Source organism: Halichoeres trimaculatus, unplaced genomic scaffold (assembly GCF_033239565.1).
Source record: "Halichoeres trimaculatus isolate MK-OKI-2021-1 unplaced genomic scaffold, fHalTri1.1 fHalTri1_scaffold_18, whole genome shotgun sequence".
Classification (NCBI taxonomy): Eukaryota; Metazoa; Chordata; class Actinopteri; order Labriformes; family Labridae; genus Halichoeres; species Halichoeres trimaculatus.
In genome coordinates, this window is record NW_027437196.1 from 8,626,153 (window position 1) to 8,644,114 (window position 17,962).

Sequence of the window (17,962 nt, forward strand, 5' to 3'; positions counted from 1 at the left end):
AGATTTGCATGAAATAAAAAAAAAAAAACTAATCATGCAATATCACCTCAGTGGCACAGTGTAGTTTGCAATTTTTAAACAACAGAGGTAAATGCAAAATCTTAGGTATGCATTTTCTGGAGATCTATATTTTGTTTTAATTGGACCTTTAATTTTCTTGTAAATTGAAACTTTTGGAAGTATAAAACACAGATTTGTGAAATGATAAAGGTCAAGGCCAGAGGTCATCCACATTCCTGGATGTTCTTGTAAAATAAAAGTGCGTCTGAGCATGTCCATGTTCCAGCAGAACTCCCATCAGGATAACACTAATCAATAGCAGACACTGAAATATGATCACACGGATACATAAATATGCACGCACCCCCCTTCTTTAGCACTCAGCTCAACCCCACGCGCGTTTCTTCTGCAGGCAAAAGTCCAATAAAGTCTGAAGTTCACAAAGTGCCAAATCACAACTCCCTTCGGTTTTCCACGTGTTTTATGTGTCTCGACAGAGATCCAAACACAAGTCAAGAAAACTTTGTGCAACTTCTGGCTGATTTTGAATGTGCACATCTGTGTGTGCGCAAAGCTTGTGTAGTTTGTCTTTCTAACAAGCAGGACTATTTTATAGAGAAATCGAGCTCACTCTCGCGATTTTTTGCACACTTTTCGACCGTTTCTGGATCTTAAACCGACGCTAACATCGCTGTTTTTAACATGTGCCTTTTCCACTTCGTGTCTAAGTCGTTTTGAAATGTGAAACCTCCACTTCTGCACAAAGTCTCCAAGCCTCTCCAAACTTTCAAACGCTCAAATTTACTTACTTCTTCCTGGTTGATTCCCTCTCAGATTCTTCACTTTTTATCTTCACGTGTTTAAAAAAAAAGATTCGTCTTCTGTCTTTGTCTTCTTCGCAAACTTGCAGATGTGCCTCTTGGAGTTGCCTCGGACTTTTCTTTTTTTTTTTTCGTCTCCCCTCTCACTCTCTTTTTACGAAGCAACTCCAACTCCAAAACGGCGCTGCCAGAGTTTTTCCTCCTCCTGCCTCCTGTCTTTCTCCTCTTCCTCACAGTTTGTGTCTGTGTTCAGCCAGCGCCGGACCAGCCACACCATGAGCCTGCCGATAAAATCTGCCGAGAGCAGAGCGCAGATGTGCGTAAAAACAACAGAAGCGTCAGAGAAGAAGCGCGTGGAGAGTTGTTATTACATTTAGTGCGCTTTTTTTCTCCAGGAGCAGAGAGAGAGAGAGGGCGAAGTGTGGGACTCCAGCTGCTCCTTCCCTCGCTTGACTCCTCCCTTCGGATTGCTCCCTCCTTTACTCGTTGCCTCCCCTCTTTTTTGATTTTTTTGAACCCCCCTTTTTCCCCTCGCCCCTTCTTGTCGGTGTTTTTTATCTTTGAGGTAACCAATTTTTTGAAACTTGAACCAACGTTTGTGACACTTTCACAATTTGAATGTCAACAGTAAACTCAGTTTACCCTCTTTCATCTCTCACATGGCCTTTGAAGCAGTTTTTGAGCCTAAAAGTGACCAAAGTGCAAAGGGAGAGAAAAGTGACGTCCTAAACGCCAGGAAAGTTTGATTTTTCTCTTCTTCTCTTTTGTTTTAACTTTGTCACAAGTGTTAACATAAACTTGAGCCACTTCAAGGACTTTACTGCTTTGTAAAAGATACACAAGTCCATTCTTACAAACGTTACATTAGTGTAGCACAGTGGTTCTCAAATGAGGGTACGCAAGATTCAAAAATAGCAACCAAGCAAAATTCCTTTAAAACTATTTATTCAATCACTATTTGAATCCAATTTATGTTTAAGTTCATAAACTGAATATTATGTCCAATTGACACTAATAGTACAGCACTGTGCCAAACTGCTTTTTGCTCATTAGGAGGTACTTTGAAAAAAAAAATAGATATACATCACTGAAAAAAGTTTGGTGTAGTATATATTAGTGTTGTAACCAACTTAGAAAACTGGTATCATTAATTTGAGGTTTTATGATTGATTAATCACAATTAATTGCATTTTAATCGCATTTTAATCGCATTTAATCACATCTTATAAGTTGACGCAAAAAAAAAATTCGGTTCCAATAGATTTTGGCAGACATCTGAAACAATGCATGGACAAATATTTAAGTTTAAACAACAAACTCATGCTTATTTCAATGGGATAAACTTTTAAAACATTAAGTGCAGTTAAAGGAACAGTAATGCACTGGTGATGTTTGCAAGGCGCTGCAACTAAAAAAATCAAGTTTCTAAGGACTTTTCACAAACTTTTTAATTTCTTGATTACAACTAATCCCATTTTAACCACAATTAATCACAGTTAATCAAGATTAATCACACTTTTATAATATTTCAATATTTGACACGCTAATATTTTTAACTCAAATACATTTTGGTACTGAATCAATAGCTGGACAAACATAACCTAAAAAACAAAGTCAAGATTATTTTTTATCACATATATTTTTCACATGTAAAATCCAGTTTAAGGAACATGACTGCATTCCAAGCAGGTTTATGTTTGCAAGATTCAACTAATACATTCAATTTTTTAAGGACTTTCATAAACTTTTAAAAGTGTAAGTAGGCAAATCTCATGCTAATACTCTAGCTAGCTCTGGGGCCTGAGCCAGCCACTACATGTCAGCATTTGGGTGGTACTAGAGGCTAGAAATGTGCTGGTGTTTTAAAACTCTATGTTGAATTTTTTTTAACTTAATGTTTCCATTTTTCCTAGTCCACGAGAAATGATGCACTGAACAACATCCCCCTTTTTTGGAGTGCAACAATAACCAATGATAAAATGGGTCCATTTTTGTAAGTCATTTCATTAATACTAATTAGCATGTTAAAATCCTAGCCCTTAAAAAAAAAAATCAGTAATTCAATGTTTTGTTGAATTCAGCATCTAAAAACTGTGTGTTTTTACCTGATATCTCAAACACACATAAGGATTCAACAAAGAAAATAAACACGTCATGTTTTATGATCGTCTGCTTGCAAGAACTGCGATAAGCAGCAAAAGCACTTTTTGTAAGAGTTTTGTCCAGTTAAGCCTCATTAAAAATCACCTGCATATGAACCAGAAATCTAAATAACAGACTAACTTGTCTCCCCAGTTTAACATTTCTGATTTATGAAAGCTTAAATATCCCCCAGAGCCCAGCCTTCATAGTGATACCTAATGCTGCGTCAAAGCAGGCGGGAAGCCCTCCTGTAGGGTCAGGTTATAATCAATATACATAATCAATATACAGGGAAATAATGTGGTAAGAGAGGTCTTTAGGGTGCCGCTTAGATCAATGAAGAGGTGGAGGGAAAAATCAGCGGTTAATCGTTTAAGCAGGATTTGAATGTGTTTGTGTGTGTGTGTGTGGCCGAGAGGTCAAGTCCAACAAGTCAGAGTGAGTGTATTAATACGGCTTGTTACACATGTAAAATGAGAAGGTGTGAAAAAGGAGAAGTCAGTAATTGAGAGGGGATAAAAATGTTTTAAAGTCGCTTTCTTGATGATAATTGGGTCGATAAACTTGTCAGTGACGAGTGATCACCTTAATCAATCAGAGCCTAAGAGCTTCTGTCAAAACTGTCGATGTCTTTGTCGTCAATACACCTCAGAGTGTTTGTTATGTCAGGTTATGGAGATGGCTTTAAAAGGAGAATATTCAAAGGTCTTGATTTCTGGAATCAAACAATCTGTAAAGTATTTCCCATAAAGAAAAATCTTGTAGTTGATGATTTTAAATTACAGTCCAGACTTTTTAAATGAGGTCAGAAGATTCAATTTAGAAATGCTACACATGCACAGTGATAGAAAATGAGCAGTGATATGAATCAAAATGAAAATGCTTGTCTCTGTGAGACGGGAAGTGGAGGCCGAGAGGAGGAGACAGTCAAAGGTGCTCTGTAAGACACGACTAATTCTCCTGTCAGTTTGTCAGGCGGTGCTCATCTGGCCTGGACTACACAGAGATAAAGTCCTTGTTATGAATCTCTCAAAGAGAATCCGAGGAACGTGGAGGTGGAGGAGGTGGTGCTGAGGTGGTGGGGGGAGAACAAGAGGGTAAAGGAGGAGCGAGGGAGGGGGCGCACATGGGCATCAGCGGGGTTAGCGGCTCCCGAAAGTATTTCATCAAAGAGGGCCAGGATCCTGGGGATTGAGATTCTGCCTGGAGGCAAGTAACCAATGGTCTCCCAAGAACATATTCCAGAGTGAAGCTCGCAGAGCCAAAGCACACATCAAAAGCACCTCTGTAGCCAAAGCGATTCTGGAGGAGAAAGAAAGGGGTTCGGGTCCCTTCTTGGCCCCCTTTAAGCCCCAGATCTCACCCCAATTAAGAAGGAACTACTGTTTGTTCCAGACCCTGAGATCTTCAGACAGGGAGGTGTACTCACTAAGGTGGAAACACACTGCACACCACAAGCATCCGCTCACACTCACATTCTGTCACTGCTCCTCAAAAATGAGGAAAGACAAAGCCCAGCGTCTCATGCTGATTTCTTAAATAAATGACCGTCTGACACGGCGCGTTTCCAGCTTCAGCTGTGATCTCACTGAAATAATATGTAGTGCTCAGTGAGTCCACGTATGTTACATGAGTTACAGTAAATCAATACTTGGCAGAGCGGACTGTAGGCATTTGGATTTTTGCCTTTAATTCTCCGCCGCTGGACAGATGTCACTGTGAAATGGATACGACAGAATAAGCATATTATGTGCACACAGATGTGAAACGCACCGGCTGCATGAGCAGAGGGGCGACACAGGCTACTGTGTGTTTGAGTGCAGAGAGGCAGATTTTAAAGACAGAGGACAGTTAAGAGTTGAGCGTTGTGGCCTTACTTCATCAGAATTAAGACTTTAGGCACTGAAAGGGGGATGTGATTTATCACGAATCAAAATGAAGGTTGGAAAAAAAAGACGTAATTTAGGGCTAATGTTGGCACTTATGTTTATGTCCATAGATATCCTTGTGTCCATAAATATCCTTTATCTACGAGAAAGACATTGTACAAGCCTAAAATAATTGGAGAGAGTAAAGTAATTAGACAACTGTTACGAGTCACAGTTAAAGGTGAGTCTAGGGTTACAGTTTCACTGTAAAACACCTTTGGTTGGTGGTTTAAAACACATGCAGCCAAAGTTTTATAGTAATTTGATCATAACCCACAGTATGTATACTACAGTAGCATCCTTGGCCACATAAAGTTACAGTTTCACAGTAGAATGCAGGTGCAGTTTCGGACACGTGTAGTTATAGTTTCACAGTAAAACAATAGCAGCATCCTCGGCTACATAAGGTTGCAGTTTCACATACTGCCTTTCCACCAGTGCTGTATGTTGATAATGTTGATTTTAAAGCTCCTGTCAGGATTTTTCTGACTGATCATGAAACATACTAAAATCAAAAAATGAAATGATAAAAATGCTGCTTTAACCACAGGGGGCGCCAAAGTTGGCACAAACGAATGTTTGACACAGGAGCTTTAAACAGCAATATGACTGACATCTGACAAAAAAAGAGCATCCACCATACAAGGTGATCTTTTTATTTTTTTATTTTTTTTTCTGTTTTAAAGAATCTTGATTGATAACTTCAGGGGTTGTGTGAAAAAAAAAGATGCAATACTGTTAATTATTACATGAACAAGAAAAAAAGGTAAATGTGTTTTCATCGTCAAAGTTACTTAACGAAGTGACTTCAAAACTGTAACTCACTTCCATGACACCAAAACACAAACACCAATTGATGATCATAATTCAGCGGAAAAAAAAAAGAAGAAAGTTAGCGCTGTCGTTGTTAGCTGTGCGGCTAACATTGGATCATTTCTTTATGTATTGGCATATCGGAATGAAAACAAATAGCTTATATTGCTTACTGCCTTCATCTTAAAACAACAGGACTAGTTCGAGCTCATTTCACTAGCATTAGCATGAGGCTTAGAAAAGTATCAGTTTTTAGCCCGGTCAGGAAAGATAATGTAAAATAACTGTCTACCTATTGTTTGCGCCAACTTAGTTGCTGTCCTCCACCATAAGTACTGGCATACTGACATTTTATGGCAGCGCCCTGATGTGGTTTCAAGTTGGTTCCTTTTTAATGGAAAACCAAACTGGTTCTCAGAAAGAACTTGATAAAACCAACATAGCAATAGCACTAGCACAAGCACCAAGAATGCTAAACAATAGGTAGAGATTTATTTTACATTATCTTTCCTGACCGGGCTAAAAACGGATACTTTTCTAAGCTTCATGCTAATTCTAATGCAATGAGCTTGAACTAATCCTGTTATTTTAAGATAAAGGCAGTGAGCAATATAAGCTATTTGTTTTCATTCGGACATGCCAATGCATAAAGGTATGATCCCATGTTAGCCGCACAGCTAACAAAAATTACAGCGCTAACTTTTTCTTTTCTTTTTTTTGGCTAACTAGTTATGATTAGCGATTGGTGTTTGTGTTTTGGTGTCATGGAAGTGAGTTACAGTTTTTAAGTCACTTAGTTAAGTTAAGTAACTGTGTTGATGAAAACACATTTACCTCATGGAAAATTCTCCCATCTCTTTTTTTTTTGTTTGTGCAGCTGAAAATAGTTTACAGTATCAAAACTCTTTTTCACGCAACCCTCAAGTTTATCAATTAAGATTCTTTGAAACAACAACAAAAAAAAAACAACAAATGTATATGGTGGATACTTTTTTTTATACTATCAAAAGTATCACACATTGAGATTATTTGTTGCCAGCTAAAAATAGGTTGTTCTAGCAGCTTAAAGTTAATCACCTCGTCTGACGCCTACCCCCCTTGCCAGTTGTCTTAGACTTAAAAAATAACAAAAAAAATTATAAATATTTTCACTGAAGGCCTTTTTTGCTTAGGCTGATCATAAAGAGGAGTGAGTATTGATTTTAGTCTGTTTCATAATCAGTCAAAAAAATCCTCACAGAAGCTTTAAAATCAACATCATCAACATACAAAACACTAGTAAGCGTTGCTTATCATTCAAAACATACAGTTATACTGATGATGCTTTGCTATTTAAAGATTTTAAGCTAGATATAATCTTTATTCTCACTGAAGGATAGTATCATTTTCTGAAATTTGAGTATGTTGTTCCTCAGGTGTGAAGTGAAATAGGGAAGCAATATGTATACTCACCCCTTTGAAAATCTTGCTTGCCAATATTCCTGATCAGGTTTTGGACTAAACTTGAGGAAAAAAAGTCTACAAAACTATATCAGAAAATCTAAAAAAAAGGTCACAAGACATTTTCCTCGTTACGTAACATAATGTAATTTTTGAATATGGTAAACACGAGCAAAATTCAATTAAACTCAATTGTATTAACGTGTAGGCGGTATTCAAAGGGAGCCATAATTCAAAAATAGAGGAGATAAAACTTAAACATCAAAGATGTTTAGGGATCCAGACAAAGATCCTGCTATGCACAGAAGTTTATGTTGAAAGACTTCATATATGAGTTTTTATAGCTGGCACAACAAATGAACTCAGAGGCGTCTCTCATGGGACACAAGTTGTGCAAAACAGCACCGTGTAATGATTTCCATGTTGAGTGTTATACTATACATGACCTCATGCCACCAAACACAACCCTGAATTTCCAGATTTTACTGTCTTTAGTCATAGTCGTTTCTGAATGTGAAGTGCTTTTGATATAACTGACTGCTCTAATGACATTAATTCAAATGAATTAAATTTGATCAAATTGAATTGAGCCCTTTTGATCTTTATGGTGGCCTTGTTGCTTTTCATTATAAAACAACCATCTCCAAATCTGAACTTCTCTCCAGCAAAGCTTCAGCTTTGTGGCAGTTTATTTCAGAATAACTGAACGGTTTCTGAAATGATCTCTTCAGCATAAGAGAGAAAATTCCTCAAACCATATGTAACACCAGAGAGTTCTTGACGAGATCTTTGACTACCACCTTCTAATTCTCTGCAGATTTCCTGAAATTTTAATGAGTGGGATGGATGTATGTCCAGTTCCCGAGTACAACTTTATCAGGAGTTTTTCTAGACACCTGAACCACAGTCAGGGTGAGCGTATTTTTTTGTTTTTAACATGACATGACAACTATGGCTGTCTTCCTTTATTTCCCACTTGAGACCCTGCCCCTTCCTACCCAAGTGGAAAACTTCTCTCTACAAGTATCTGTAGGGTGTAATAAATAGTGAGCAGGTGATTATGCAAATTTGAATGTCGACAGAGTGACCCAGACACTAATAGAAAGTGCTGGGGTCTTATCATCTAACTTTATGGTGATTGTACTTTAGGATAAGCACTTACTGGTTCTGCTGCTGGTGCCTGGATTGCAGGACAGGATGAACTTTTCCCAACTTTCAAGACCAGCCTGTAAGGAAAATTGACAGTCAGTGAATATACATGCACAAAGCAGTCCTACTAAGGCCACAGCTTGACCAGTCTAGTTTTGTCAGAAAAGAGGATCAGACTTCTGGCCGAGATCTTTTCACTCCGCCATAGGCGGCAGTCTTTTATTGATGAGCAAAGCTGCATGTGTATCGAATCAGTTTTAAAAGATCACCGTTTCGGTTTTTCTCCCATCCGTGAATTTCAGAATGTTGAATCTCTTGAGTTGCATTTAAAAGAAAGTCCTTTTCTTCCTGCCTCCCAAAAATGGGATTTGTTGCTTTCTTTTGCTATAGTGTTTGTTTGTTGCATTGGAGTGCAGCAGCTCTTTTTATCATGGTCATCTACTTCCTCTTCCAGGTGAAATTTGCTCATGCTGAATGCCAAGATCTGCAGGGTCCTGCCGAATCCGATAGCAATCGCATTAACTATGTGTCGATTAAGCTTTGCTCAGTTCATTCTTGGTCTGATTGAGTTGTTTTGTTACACGGAAACGCAGAGGGACTGAAAACGCTGTAGTAAGCATGCCAGGCCTGTAGGTGGCACTATAACTGTCTTAAACAGAAGCCGCCGTAAGGGAGATCTCCGCCGGATAGAGTTGGGACGATCATCTGGTGTATTGGCGAATACTAAGTGAAGAAGTGGAGCGACTGATGCAAGTTTTGTTGAACGACAGTCAGCAGATACAACAGATTGAGCAGCACAAGCACAACACAGTAGTCTACGATGATCGTACAACAGTACAGTTGTCCTGTTGTGTGGGCTTGTGCGAAGCGGAGCGTGACGTCAGTGTTTCCACTGAAAGCGCAGGATTACTGTTTCCACAGCATTGGTGTAGGCAGGGTTTACGTTTTAGGTTGGCTAAAATGCTGTTTCCATGTAAATGCGATGCCGAAACACAACAAAACTTTTGCGTTTCACCCTAAAACTGTTGTCATGTAAACGGCCCCTAAATTCACAGTCCAATTGCTGAAGTTGCTTGTAAACATGCTTAGTGTAAACAGGCACAAGTAAAACATACTGGGTCCTATCTGCAAATTTAATACCATATGTGATCAAGTTAGCTTCAGCATTGCTTTCCCATTGAGAATTAATCACTGGGTAATAAATGTGACAGCCACAGAGAATTTCAGAAGCAGTTCATCAAAGCTTGAGAGAGCCACAGACGGATTAACCCAAAGTGTTTGCTTGCTCTTAATCTCAGGTCTACAAGTGAAAGTGTGTCTACTGACAAGCGACTGCAGCCACTTGACACTTGTGTTGTCACAAGAGATTTGAGACCAAACAAACAAACCACAAAGAGAAGCTCTGGTGACCCCTGTCAGGAGTAGGAAGCTGGGTACAAAGAACTCAAAATGTCTCTTTTCACCTCACGTCCTCCTCGGTTTTCATGTTTCCTCACATGCACTGTACCTGTACACACTGACATTTAGGACACTAAACAGCACTCCCCTCTTCTTCCCTCTGCATGCCTCCTCCTCCTCTTCCTCCCCTGTGCCGGAGGTATCGGGTGGCTTGAGTGGGCTATTAGTGTGAATGACTGATAAGACTCTCAGCCCCCAATCTAAAAAAAAGGATATTTGCAGTTATTTTGAATCCGTCAGAAATAATAAACGCCAAACTATATCCACTTGGGCTATTTAAGCAATTTCCCCGTGATAACGTCCCGTGGGGGTTTCATGTGGAATCCAAATGACGACATAATAAAACCACGTCGCCTGCACCCCCTTATCAGGCTGGATTAAAAGGGAATAATGAAACAGAGAGGGTTTGGAGCCTTGTGTGGTATGAATATGATTATCTAATGGACTCCAATGGAAAGGCATGTTAATTCTGCTTTAACGCGAGACCTTTCCCAGACTATCTCCTGCCCCTGGCTCCTCCTAAGACGCCCTCCCTATTCGACCCGTTTCTCTGCCTCTTTCGTCTTTCCCTTTAAGTTGAAATAATGCTTCTCCATTTTTTTTTGCACAGAAGTCATTATGCCCCCTGCCTATATCTGTGTATGAGCATGGGAGAATGATAAATCCCCCTCCCTGGTCTTTCACCCTCTTTTTTCCGGTCTTAATTTGAGCGTTGGCCTCCTAACTTTCAGACAAAAGCACTCAAGGCAATTATCAATATTCAGATTTTTCTCTTTTCTTACTCAGAGATCATTGTTGCTGGAAGTATTTGGGTCACTCATACGAACTCAAATCAAAGTTTCTGGGTGCTAAGTTGAAATCATATTACATGGTCTTAACAAGGCCTTAAATTTTTTAAATATTAAGCCAAAGAGAATCACTGCAGAAAACTGTTTGTGGGTTTGAATGGTAATGTTTGATCTGAGAGTTAGCTTTGGTTTCAAAAACACTCCAAAGACTCAAGGCTGTCTTGTTTCTTATGTCACTTAAAATCATAAAATAATAAAGAATTTGCAGTGTGGCATTCTTAAATAAAGAATGTACACAATAAAGTATAAAACATGAACTCTGAAAGCTTTTTCACCTTTGTTTTAAGAGCAAAAGATTACCCGCCCAACACCAAATAAAGATTTAAGTCAGGTACAGGCTTTGCTGTCAAGATTCGGTAAAGATGCTGTCAGACGCACATCACCTGAGCGTGTATTTTACAATAGGTGTTGACTGATTAAAAGTACCTCGTCTTTTGATCAGCACAAAAAGAAGTCCCTGACCACTCCCAAGCCCAGACTGGGGGGTCATTATTAAACCCATTAGGACCAATAAGACTCCTTTCGCCGCATAGTCAAGTCCATTCTCATCTAGCGAAGCATGGAGTGGTATTGTGTATCAGCGCACACATCCTGAGAGCAGACTGAGCTCCCACAGGACACAGTTAAAAAAAAGCATCAATATTTCATCAAACTACTCTCTCTTTCTGGTCCAGATCAAAGCCTCGACTCCCACAGTCCTACAGGTAGAGATGGCTCTTTTGTTTTCGCTCCTCAGGTAGAGCAGCAGTCAGACTCGCTTCGCTTTTGGTGAAAAAAAAAAAAAAAAAAAACTCGCAACGCTCAGCCCATCCATCTCACGGCTCGCTGCCTCGCTTTTGGAAGAGGAGGTAAAAGGGAAAGGTAGAGACGGTGAGGGTGAAAACATGTTCCAGAGATGTCCAGAGATTGAACTTCTTGGCCTTGTTGAGCTGGACTGCTTCCCTCTAGTTTCTGCCAGGTTTCCCAGCAGTGAGAGTAAAGTGCAAACAATCTGAGGTTATTTTTGTTTGTCTTGGAGAGGCTGAAATGGTGCTGCCAACTTCATTCTTACTGTCATCTGCAGTGAAAATCCTCTTCAGCATCTTTTGTCTCAGAAAAAATGTCCTGCTAGATGTTAGCAAGTAAACTTTAAATTTCAACAGCTTCTTGAAGTAAAGCCCCAAAGCAAAGGTAAAAAAAAATACTTATGCAGTTGTGTTGATTCATATAATACTATGAAAAAAAGGCATAAATTAAAACTGAATGAAAAATATACAAAAGTAGATGTAGACTCTCATAAGTGCTAAGGCTAGCTGCCAAAATAGTAAAATTGCTCAAGCAGTGTCAGCACAGAGAATAAAATACTAATGCCCCAAGATATAAGAAAAGAGCCTGCTACAAGTAAATAATTCACAGTTTTGAGGATAAAAAAGAGCAAAAAACGTTTCACAAGACAGTGAGCATGCTGAAAAGTTAGCTAACGGCTAGAAATGTTGTATATTAGCTTCACATAACCTCCAGACAGCTAGCATTGCTCCCAACTTGCTTTAGCAGTTAGCCAATTACAGAAAACTAATACACAAATCCAAAATATGAATTAATTCTCTGAGAACAACAGGAAAAATATCTTACTTACAGATAATGCTCCAGAAATGCTGTTTTGAAGCACTTGGTTGGCAGCAGCAGCAGCTACAGAACTTTGCTAGCAAACGTTGCTGCTAACAGGGTGCTAATCAAGGGAACCCAACTGCTGACTGACTGAAAATTTAAGGTGAAGTTAATGTTACAAACAGAATTAGAGTAAATTATGAATGAAAACTGACAGAAGGTAAAACCTGCTGAGCAACAAATAGTAGATAGAGAAAGTTTGCAAGCTACTGTACATGAAAGCAGATCCCTGAAGCTGAAAGGGTCAAAAGTTGTTGAAATTCATTAAGGAGGATACTAAACTCTGGCTTTAGTTTAAAGAACATACCTAAAATGAAATGAAATTGGAAATTTAAGCACAAACTTGACTTATGTGTATATTTGTTGTATTTTGAACTTAATTGGGCAAAATTTCAAAATGATAAAAATGTGAATATTATTATTTTTTGACTGACTCTGCAGGACAGAGCGATTTATTTTCACTCAGTCAACAAGAGAATGACTCAAATGTTTGTATCACAAGATTTATTAGTGATACAAACCATTAAATTATAAAACATAGTTTGCATGTCTTTGTAATATGACAGGAAGTTCATTATTAATGGTGCAAAGTGTGGTATTTTTTATGTAAACAGGGTTAAAAAAAAAAAAAAGAAAGAAAACGTGATCTAACTGCTGATTATAAAATTTGAATATCAACGACATCTTGTTTAATATTTACCAAGAAATTAAGTTTTGTGTCTTTAAGGTTCCTATTACAAGCATGAATGATCCTGTATTAATACATTTTGAAGTAACCTCAAAAATTAAGAATGTATATTGTACTTATACATTTTTATAATTACCCAAATAATTGATTATTTATTTTGAATTTAGGCGGATGCTATATAATTTGATGTAAATAAAGGGGTTTCAATGACATAGTTAATAGTAGCTCAAATAGGATACCTCTACTGTCTAAAAAATCTTCACGTTAGGGCGTTTCCACTAGTTAAATTTAGTGATTTTGGGTTAATGGTTAAAGGTTCGATTCCCATCTTTGACATCTTGCTGGCTGCTATTATCTAACCCTGTTTATGCCCTATCTTGTCAGAAAAAGACCCCCCAAAATCTTTCAAAAAGGCTTAAACCAGCTTATATTTTGCTATTTTTACTTGAAAAAGAACGGTGTATTTAAAAAACAAACACTGATTTGAAAGAGTTGATTTTTGTAACCCCATTATGTATTTTTAAATCTTTTTAAGAGTGTTTTGTCTCTATTGCTAATGTGAATTGTCGGTAATCCTCCACCTGCAACGTGAAGGATACAACACCTGTCACATGTAATAGAAGGTAAACACCTTTCAACAAATTAAAAAGGTGTTTGACTCTTATGTCCTTCATAATCCACCTTGATGTGTTTGGTATGTCTGTGCATGGCTTTATGTTTGTCATTATATGAGTGAAAACACGTTTCCCTCCCCCCCCAACACAACCACCGAGCCTCCTCTGTTGTGCCTGAACACACATCGGGCCTTTCCTCCTCTCATCATCCGCGTCAATCTGCCGCTGTCACTCGGCGCTGGACAGTGACTAACGACACTCCCAGTCAGTCAAACACTTATCACCGCACAGGTAACACACAGGCCTGGAAATGACTGACATGAAATGGAAACGTCTCTCATTCTGTGGGCCCGGGAGCTGAAGTGAAATATTAGCTGTGGGAGAGATGAGGAGCGATAAGAGGCTCCCTGTTTGGGCTGGGATTGTGGAGGTCCAAGTTCTATTACATTTCTTTTTACGGCGAGGAGTGTTTGCTTGGATAAAGGATTGCTTTCTTTTTCCATTTCCTTCCATAATTTCACTATTTTTGCATCCAATTTGCCACTTTCTAACTTCAATCTTCAGCTATTTGTAGGTCCTTATTGCATTAAATGCTGCTCAAAAGCCAGGGGGTCACTGCTGACATAAAAACCCTGGTCCCCGAGGCCTTCTTGGGTCCTCAGAACCAGATCAGAGGCCAGTTTAAACCAGAATGCAGCCTTTTCAGTGTCATGGGTCACATATGCTTCCTCTGTCTCCCCTATTACTCATACACTCCACAATGTCCTCCCTCCATCCCTCCTTTTCTTCTCTCACACATCTCCCTCACGCACACACACACAATTCCCTTTGTGTGCAGAAAGATGGATGGGATGCTCCCAAACCACAGGTGCTGCTCCACTTGTGAGTCTTTCACATTCTTCACCACCAAACCTGCTCACTTTCTGTCTTCCTTCCTTTTTTTGAACTTATTACTGTTTTCCCCAGCGGTGATTACGGTGCTGGTTCAGTCGTGGGATAATGAGGAACGTGGACTATTAGTATCACAGTACACAATCAATCTGCCTGTCTATTAGAAGCTCTTTGGGAATGAGATCCTATTTCGTTTGAACGAGACAAACCTCGTGAGCTTGAAACTTGATGTGAAGTGCTGCTTCCCAAGACGCGGCCTCCCATCCTGGCTGCCACTAGAGGGGGTTATTTTTGTTAACAGAGTGTGTGTTTGTAGGAAACGCTCCCAACTCAGAGGCTGCCTCTGCTGTGCAAGCTCTCCATCTTGTGGTCATGTGGAATATTACAGAGTTAAAAAGGGTTTACAGTGCTTCCTGTCCTGATGTTTCAGACGGACCCAGGCTCCCTTTAGACTTACACAAAGTTATAAATCTCAGTATCAAAGTGAACAGTAGTTTTAAAAACACAATCTCTGATGTTAAATTTAGAGTTCAAGGCTTCAATTCTGTTTTCAAGCAACTGGGAAATGCCTCTAACCCACCCTTTTTGTGAGTTGTTGGACACCAACATGCAGCTCAAAATGCACCTTCTCATCCACAATGCCTTCCTCCTTGAGACCTCCCTCTCAGTATTGGCTTTCAAGTTGTTGAATGAGCCTTGCCACCTCCGCCATGTTTTTGGGAGAGTTTGTCCGTCAGTTTGTTTGTCTGTTTGTCTGTGAACAACATGACTGAAAAAGTAACAAATGGATCTTGATTAAAATTTCAGGGAATATTCAGAATCGGATAAGGAAGAAGTTATTAAATTCTGGAGGTGATTAAATTTTGGAGATCACCGTCTGGATCCAGGATTTTTTTAAAAAGGATTCTTTGAGGATTCATCAATGTGAGATAGGGCCGTTTTCACCATATGTGTATATAACTCCATGACAAATGGTCGGATTGCTTTGTAAAACAATACAAGACAAGGTCACCATAATTTCTAACAGATGTAAAAGTACAATCCAGATCCTGGCAATATTCTGGACACTAAGATCTGGAATATGAAATAATCTTGGGTCATCATAATTTTTTTTTATTTTAATCATAATTTTCAACACTGTCAGGAAACAAATTATCGTACAAACCTGCAACTAACACCAAACTGTATCAGACAGTCTGCTGAAAGGGTGTATAACATTAAAGTAGGACTAAAGTGTTGTGTGGCAATCACAATATGCTTGGAGGAGGTCTGTGCTCTCTGAGTGCTTTACTAGTTAGCTCTTAAATCCTGTCTTGAAACTCACTCAAACAAGACAGAGGTTCTCATTGCAGCATCTGATCGTTGCTAAGGTTGCCAACCACACAGGGTCACTAGTGTGTAACATCATGTCTGATTCAAGACATTTTGGAAAACATGTTAAATTTCTGACCAGCACTTGCTTTTTAACTCCTCAGAAACAGCTAAACTTAGGTCAAATCTCCCACACTCTGTACTGGAAATGGCTCTTTTCACCTGCTTTAACAAAATGTATCTGGATCGTTTACAATCTCTGCATCGGCTCCCTGTGTCTTTTCCGTGCCTGTTCAAAATCTTGGTTCTCTATCTCTGACTTCCTCCCAGGTCCAAAAACATACTCACTGGATTAATTGATCACTCAAAATTGTCCTTAGGTGTGAGTGTGTGCGAGAATGGCTATCTGACTCTGTGTCAGCCCTGCTATTGGCTGGCGACCAGTCCAGGGTGTACCCCGCCTCTCGCCCAATGAAACCTGGGATAGGCTCCAGCCACCCATGACCCTGAACAGGATAAATGGTTCAGAAAATGGATGGACAGATGAAATAAGTGTCAATTGAATGAATCAAATTCCAACGCCTTTTACATTTTGTGATGTCAGCTTTGTTGTATAGCATTTGCCTTATTCTTATTACTTTTAGCTCGACTTGTGATCTTGTGAAATTACTCTTATTACTTTTCCAAGCACCACTGGCCTGATTTGCTTAACCTCTGCAACCATTTAATGCCTTTGAGGGTAGTTCCTGGGACTAAAAGTTCCTGATACCACCTTTTGTTTAACTGCAGTCTTTTTAAATATGCTGTCTTGATAAAACATGTTGGGTTTGATGTTCTAGCATCCAAACTCTGAGCTTGTGCCAAATATCATAATCAATCAGACATAAGGCCTCAGCTCTGTTGTTAAAGCTGGAGCACACTGTTCTTCTCTCAGCTGATGGTTTTCCTGTTGTGAGCAAAGAACGCAGTATGAAAGACTGAAATAAAAGAGTATGGTCTCACCTGATTTCAGCAGGTAAGCTGCAGTAGTCTAGTGCCAACCTCAGTGACCACAATAACAGCTTACAATCTGTTTTTGTCTGTCTGTAAGCAAGACTGTTTTTTTTCTCCCACCTATCTTTTCTCATTGTTGTTTTCTGTGTCTAAAGTCTTTTAGTTAAATAAACCAACTCCAGAAGAAACACCTTTTGCTTTGATGCAGATTAAATGAGCCGACCTCACCAGGTGTTTTTAAACTGTTGCATTCAGACTCCTATCCTAATGACTTCATGAAAAATGATTTGATTTCTGGAGGAGGAATGAAAGTGTCTTCACACTATTAAGAAGCACACTTGCATGGCTTTGATGTTCCCCTTTCAGTGGCACAGACCGCAGACATAAACACAACTTATTTTCAGCCAGGTTACTTCAGAATCATTACAACATTCATTTTTGATCTACATTAAACCTACATTCAGTTTTATATATTAACCAGGCTTTTTGGGGTTATAGAATAACTTATAGATATTAATATATGTTTTATGAATGTATTATTAAGTTAACCACCAAACCAATGGATAGTAAAGCACTGATTTCTGTCTGTGTAGGCAGCTGTTGTCAGGCCGCTGTAGGAAACTTAATTCACATCTCTCTGAATGGGCATCCGTTGGCATTGATAGTGAAACTGCCGAGTCATAATCTGACTCAGAGCATAACCGTTGCAAGAGTTGGTTCAGATGGTGGCCCAGACTAGACTATGACATCTTGTCAGACTGAAAACTCTGTGGATTAGATTTGCCACTTTTGTTTCCCACCACAGTTGGTACGTTATACCAGTGAAAGCGCTCAATACTTTCCCATGCAGGGCAAAAAGTGTCAAGCTCATCACTCGTCTGAAAAAAGCTGTTTCTTATAACTTGAACTGCTTGTGTTTGTGCTGAGGAGACAGATTCAATTTCAAAGAACATGAAAGTTCTTCAGTCCTCACTTTATATGGTAGTATTAGTATGGTAAATATGTGTTATCCCCCTTAATTTTTATAATCACTGGACCAATTAAATTATGAACTCTTAGATGTCTTTAATAATTTATTATAATAAGTTTTGTTAAAATCTGTTTCTATTGACATCTTTGTTTACTTTATTTACTTACTTCCTTTATTATAATTTTGATTGACTTTATGTTTTATGTATGAATTAATGCCTGCATAGTATATTTTATTTATTGATTCATG

At 38.9% G+C, this 17,962-nt stretch overlaps 1 protein-coding gene across 1 annotated transcript in view; it reads right to left on the minus strand.

The window, feature by feature from the left end:
- gli3 (GLI family zinc finger 3) overlaps nucleotides 1-1,204 on the minus strand; it is a 124,364-nt gene extending 123,160 nt beyond the window's left edge. Inside the window, exon 1 of the mRNA XM_074693721.1 lies at nucleotides 810-1,204. The gene's annotated coding sequence lies outside the window, so the exon portion shown is untranslated. The remainder of the gene's footprint in view (nucleotides 1-809) is intronic.
- Nucleotides 1,205-17,962: the final 16,758 nt, after the last annotated feature.